The sequence below is a fragment of the Oreochromis niloticus genome, unplaced genomic scaffold (genome assembly GCF_001858045.2).
Source record: "Oreochromis niloticus isolate F11D_XX unplaced genomic scaffold, O_niloticus_UMD_NMBU tig00000303_pilon, whole genome shotgun sequence".
Taxonomy (NCBI): domain Eukaryota; kingdom Metazoa; phylum Chordata; class Actinopteri; order Cichliformes; family Cichlidae; genus Oreochromis; species Oreochromis niloticus.
In genome coordinates, this window is record NW_020327115.1 from 25 (window position 1) to 6,267 (window position 6,243).

The 6,243-nt window shown below is 38.9% G+C and overlaps 3 long non-coding RNA genes across 3 annotated transcripts; all 3 read right to left on the reverse strand.

Moving 5' to 3' along the window:
• Positions 1-1,261: 1,261 nt before the first annotated feature.
• LOC109198452 (uncharacterized) lies at positions 1,262-1,908 on the reverse strand. The gene is made up of 3 exons (XR_002059250.2): positions 1,753-1,908; positions 1,497-1,666; positions 1,262-1,408 (listed from the first exon to the last, which is right to left on the reverse strand). It is a non-coding gene; the product is annotated as an uncharacterized LOC109198452 (long non-coding RNA).
• A 6-nt stretch (positions 1,909-1,914) lies between these two features.
• LOC112844576 (uncharacterized) lies at positions 1,915-2,418 on the reverse strand. Its single transcript, XR_003217299.1, has 3 exons — positions 2,320-2,418; positions 2,018-2,235; positions 1,915-1,930 (listed from the first exon to the last, which is right to left on the reverse strand). It is a non-coding gene; the product is annotated as an uncharacterized LOC112844576 (long non-coding RNA).
• Positions 2,419-4,907: 2,489 nt separating this feature from the next.
• Positions 4,908-5,728, reverse strand: LOC109198455 (uncharacterized). The gene is made up of 2 exons (XR_003217300.1): positions 5,567-5,728; positions 4,908-5,083 (listed from the first exon to the last, which is right to left on the reverse strand). It is a non-coding gene; the product is annotated as an uncharacterized LOC109198455 (long non-coding RNA).
• Positions 5,729-6,243: the final 515 nt, after the last annotated feature.

The window sequence follows — 6,243 nt, forward strand, 5'->3', positions numbered from 1 at the left end:
TTTAAGCGTGCAACTTTTATTCATTTAACTGTATTAATGTTTTTATGTTGATACAGCCGCCTCATATCTGTTTCCTCAGTGTTTTTAAACCATGTACTCCATCTATGAGTAAGAACATGAATAAATTCCTTTCCAAATTTGTAGTTCTTTTTTCCAGCTGTTTTTAGTATATATGTAACATTTCTTTACACACAAATGCAGGTATTCTTTTGCACCAAGACGTTAAAGAAATGCTAAGAAAAAATGAAAATACTACATTGCAACCTGTGTGTGTGTGTATATATATCTGTATCTATATAGATATATATGTGTATTCGTACCCTTTTTTCATCATCTAGTTTCCTGTGCCAGATCTTCTACTGATCCACTGAGGCAGACATGTAAAAACATGAACTAAAGCATATTTCTGTATATAACAGGACTTTAAATCTTTATCAACAGCTACTTTAGAGGAAATTCTTCAATAAACTGCAACCAAAGGCTCAACTCAGAGGACAAAATCCAACCTGTTATAATAGTGTGACAGCAAACTTTCTCTTGTGTAAAGTTACAAATAGGAGAATTATCCACAGGAGCTTTTACATAATGAAGTTATAATTCGTCCTGTAGAAATTGTACATTTAAGCTATATAGTTCCCGCTGTGATAACTCTGCTATGAATGCCTCTTATTAACTTTTATGCTTTTACAACCCACTATGAGCAAACACTCAGCAACAGTGGGAAGGAAAAACTCCCTTCTTGAAGGAAAAACCTCTGGTAGAACCAGGAAATCTGTCTAAACTAGTTGGGGGTTAGAGCAACAGATGCAAGTCTTCAGATCATTTGCAGTGTGACTGTCTTTGTGCACACTTTAACCTGATTCAGTTTCTTATTTGTCAAAATGCACCATGGGTAAAACAAACAAAACAAAAAAACAAAACAAAATAGTAATGAAGGAGAATCCTCAGCAAAGATGAATTAACAAGTTTTATTTTGATCAAATTTTACTTTAAGTAAAACACATCTTTATTTTAAAGTCATCAAATAAAGACGTTTTGATGGAGCTCCTGACCCAGCCCAAGCTCTCTATGAAGACGAGGAAAAACTCCCAGGGGGCCAGATCGATGGGAAGAAACCTCGGGAAAGCCCATTCAAAGAGAGATCCCTTTCCTGGGATGGCTGGGGGGTTACAAGAACTCCAAAAAAGCTAAATTTTTATTTATTTATTTTTTAAGATTGACCCATTCTATCTATTCCTGTCCAACAGAAAAAAGAAAGGAATTACTACAATGTATCATACTTATATGATAAGGTGTGAATTGTGTGTTTGTGTGTGTTATCTTAGCCAGGGGTGAAGCTGGAGCTCCTCCAGTGTTGGGCGCTTCTCCGGGACTATAGCTAAACATGCGTCCAAGAAATTCCGGCATTCTTGAAAGAAAGAAAAGATCAAAAGATGAAGATGATAGTTCTAGTGATCCAAGGCATCAGTGAATCTGGAAGTGTGAAGTTTTCTTACCTGTGGACAGACGCTTTTTGATGCTCAGTTTCTTTGTGAGGAACCTCGCGGTACTAAAGTATCGTGCATGAGCGCTTCATACAACACCACTCCCATTTGCCACACCGTGGTGGGTCCACACCTGTAGCAGCTCCTAATGTACCACTCGGGAGGGATGTGAAGAGGAGTGCCTAACAAACAGACACAATTGCAATTTCTTCTAAAACAAAAGACACAAATTGTTACATCTGTGAAAAGCAGGAGCAGAATATGTTACCATAGAAGATGCGATACAGAGATCGCTGTTTAACAAAGCAGCTCAGTCCAAAGTCAATGATGCGAACACGAGGCACATCTGAGCCGGTCTCAATCAGAATGTTTTGTCCCTTGATGTCCCGATGAAAGATGTGTTTATCCTCAAGTTCCTTTACAGCATCAAGTTGCTTCAGAATGACCTGGAAAAGATGAAAAACAATAATGAGTTCATGCTTTTCTGCCTTGATTGAATGCTGTACAGTCTAAGGTTCTTCCAGTCAACCTACCTTGGCCTTGTCCTCTGTTAAAGTTCTTCCATTTTCTGCTTTGTATTTTTGCAGGTCCACAGCGGGACAGGTCTCTCCAGCACCAGGATCAGCTCTTTGCCAAGGTCGAACCACTCCAGCAAGGACACAGGTGCAGATATTCCCACTGACCCTTCTGCTTCACCTGCAAGTTTAACCATAATGGCCACTTCCACTGAGAGCTTCTTCCCGCTTTCATCCTGAAATATTACAACAAAGTGGATGATGAGGAACGCCGCATTCAATCCAGTAATGTAAAACTGATTCAAGTGTTGGACGCTTACCGCCACTTTGCAGTAGACTTTATTTTTGGGAATGTGTTTGATGGCAACCTAGAAGACACAGAGCATTGGTGAGCATTTCCTCAGTATGACATAATGAAAGGTGGAAACACAGCAGACGTCTCAGTTTACGATATTATCCATTATCTGCGTTACTGCCTGTCTTACTACCATCATCTGAACACTTACTGGAAACGATCTTCTATCCGGTAGCCAGCAAACACTGCTCCGCAGCCTCCTTCTCCGAGCTGGTGCTCCTCCACATATCTGGCTTGGAATTCACCTGAACAGACAAAACAACAAATCTTGTTTTATTACAGCTGTGACACAAATTACTCTCCTCTGTAGCCTAAATGTTCCTTTTGCCCTTCCCCTGAATATAAAACCCAAGCTGCTTGCTACTTACGTTTTTGGTCTGCCACTGATTTTTTGTCCTGGTCCACATTCCTTTTTTTTTTTCTTGGGTGACTCTCTGTTGTCTCCGCGGCCTTTCTTTTGCCATTTTTTGCGCACACCTGTTGTTATTCAAGTCTGGAGATGTGGAAAACACCAAAAGCACATCAGCTCACTGGATGATAGACACAAACACTAAACACTAATATCTTAAACCTAGCAACCACACTTAATCTACCCCCTTATTCAACTAATTAGCCTACCTTTACCAGAGTCCAACAAGGAGGATGCTTGCTCCTTGTCACCGCTCATATGGTCGAGAAGTTTAGCCTTCTTTGCTTTCTTTGTTGTGCCCTCTTCATCTTGCACAACCTTGCGCTTCACTCCTTTGACCACATCTGAGCTGGTGGAAGGACCAGCTGCTCAGCGACCCTCCTCCTTTTTATTGGGGTCTTCTTTTCAGGACTGGCCTTTCTTTTAGCAGTCCTGCTCTTACAATCTATAAACGACAACAACACAGTGGTGAAAAAGAGTCCCCGACATCAGGACTGGAAGCAGTTTGGCAAGAATTTGAAATTGCTTTTGCTTAAATTATCACAAGTTATTCTTGGGATAAAAAAACTGACCAGTGCGAATTGATACTAGGTTTACTAAGTCTTAGATCTTGATGACACTTGTTGGTCTGTTTTTACTGTTGAGTCCAAGAATAAACTTATTACATTATTTTACCAAAAGACCGCTAACCTTTCTTTGATTAGACATCTTGTATTAAAGCTATTTCAATCAAACATATGATTCAATTGCTCTAAAAATGATTCACACAGTGTCAACATTTCTAGGATTTGGATTTTACCAGGATTTGATTTTATTATTTTACTTACCTTGATCTCCTGAATCTTTCTTATCGGCTGGAGTGGTAATTTTTCTTGTTTCCTTTTTCATTGTAATTTCGGAGAACTTTTAAACTCGAAAATGTAAACCGTAATGAGTTAATATTGAGTTAATATTCCTTCAAATGTGCGCCCTTCAAATGCTTGACTTTTCTAACTGAATTCTGTAAGTGAGCTTTATAAGTAAACTCTGGAAACTACGGCAACACAACATAGAATCTTGCCTTTCAGTGACTTCACTGACTGCCAGTAGTTCAAAGTAGTTTACAGAAAAACACTCTGGCAGACAAAGCCATAATATTTCATATAATTCAATCATTTCATATCAATTAAACAGTTTCTTTCATTATCTTTCATCGTTTGTATAAAGACCTCATGTATGGATGACAGTATGAAGATTTGTGGTTGACCACACACTATAAACACAGTGTCAGCTACATTGTCATCTGATTAAAGTATTTATTATTGTACATTTAACTGTCATGGTACTGAGTCTGTGACCCAGTGTTTTGTGTTTGTTCATTTATATTCATTGATTATTCTTATGTATGTTTTTGGTTCTCTTTATTGTTTTCTTCTTGTGTTATATTCTTAGGCTTTAGGTTTCTGTTACTTTGCCTTGCCCCTGTGTCCCACGTGTCATGTCTAGTCATTCTTCTTTCCATGTTCCCCAATTTCTCCCCAGTCAGTCATGTCTCTGTGTCAACTCTGTGTCTTTGTAAAAGTCTCTTGTTTGCTGTTTACTTTGATAGTCTTGTGTGCTATGTTAGTGTTTTCATGTCTGTGAAGGTTCTCAGTCATCTAGGTCATCGTAGTCTAAGGAGTTTGGAAAGAAAGCGTCTGGACTTGAAGTTGCTTGAAGATGTTTCACCTTCTCGGATGAAAAGAACTTAAACTTTGCTTGAACGTCTTCAAGCAACTTAAAGAAGTCCAGACGTTTTCTTTCTAAGCTCCTTAGACTATGTTAGTGTTTTCAGTTTTCCTTCCCCATGGTCTTGTTGTTTGTGATTTCTGGCAGCTGTGCTCTCATCCTGTGTCTTATTCCCTCATTTATCCCTCTGTGTATTAAGCCCATTGTTTTCCTCTGTTTGCTGTTGGGTTGTCTGTGTATCATCCATGACAATTAAATTAAATAGCAAATGCAACTACAATTTCAATGAGATTCATTCCTGGCATTCTACTGCGGTGGCTGAAAGTAGACACCAAGCATTATCACTTTAACTGATGTAAATATTGGACTTGGAGGGGATTCATCTGATAGACTGATGCAAACATTACTGTGAGGAAATTTTTGAATCTCCCAATTTCTTTTTTCTGAAAGAAAGAAAGTTGGTTACTGTATCACATTTGTATGGCAAGATGTGAATTCAGTATGCGTGTGTGTTTGTGTCAGAGAGGAGTTTATCTGAGCCAGGGGTAAAGCAGGAGGTCCTCCAGCATTGGGCACTTCTCCAGGACTTTGTTAAAACTTGTTTTCAAGACGTCTGAAATGAAAGAAGGACAAGAGATATCGAGATGATAATTCCAGTGATCCAAGCGATCACATTGATTTTCTGCAAAATTTTCTTTTTGAGAGTCATTCGGCTGGGCAGGGGGTATAACACATCTGCAATGCAGCAACATCTGCTCTCTGGGCCTGTGTGAGTGTTATCTCAATGGCGGGAATGAGGATGTTGGAATTTGGCATCTCAGGCACCAACTCATCTCTTTCCTTAACCGGGCTCACTAGAGATTGGTTTCAGCCTCTCTCCATGCTTTAAGGAGGTTGAGTTGATAAATCTGACTGGCCCCTCCCCTGTCTGACCATATCTCTTCATAGTCAACACCAATGTTCTCACCGTGTGACCATGAACGGTCCTTACCACTTGGCAAGTAATTTCGAGCTAGAAGAAGGGAGTAAGACAAGCACTTTATGTCCCTGTTAAAATACAATTACATTTTATCAAATATTACTAAGCAGTCCTTACCTTTAAATACAGCCTGGTTTCTTTCTCTTTCTTTCTATATCTCTGAGTGAAGTTAGCTCTCATTCTTTTCTCTTCCTGTGAAATACAGCAAGTGGAGCTTTAGCTAGCAACACACTGTGACACAGTTAGTGTTTGTTGAGGTGATAGAAATGCTGCATTTGAAATTACCTGCCACAACATTTTACTCCCTTTATGTTCACTCCTTTTTTTCTGAAGTACCGCAAATTATGGGCACGTGGGGTTGTTCTGGTGTTGTGCTAAAAATAAATAAATCAAAACTACGGTACATGGTTTGCTCTTTCATCTCTACTGATTAAAACGCGACTGCCTTTCATGTGTCACTGTTTAGGCTCAAATCTCGTTGTTTGAAGGCCTGCAGTGACGTGAAATATTAACTTCCCCCAAATGCGTTAAACCCAAAGTAACGAGTTTGTTTTGAAAATATACGGAGTGGAAACTACAGATATTTGTTTAAAAATGTAGGGAGTAAAAATTAAGTACAGCAAGGAAGTTTTTTTTTTACTTTTTTACTTCCTACCTGTGGAGCCAATTAAGCTAAATTTAAGAAGCGCATGTCTGTGTATACTTAAAAGCTCTTATAGTTATTTTCACTTTGTAGACAAATTAAAGCACAGAAAAGAAAAACACGATACATTAGAGCATGACATACTTTGACC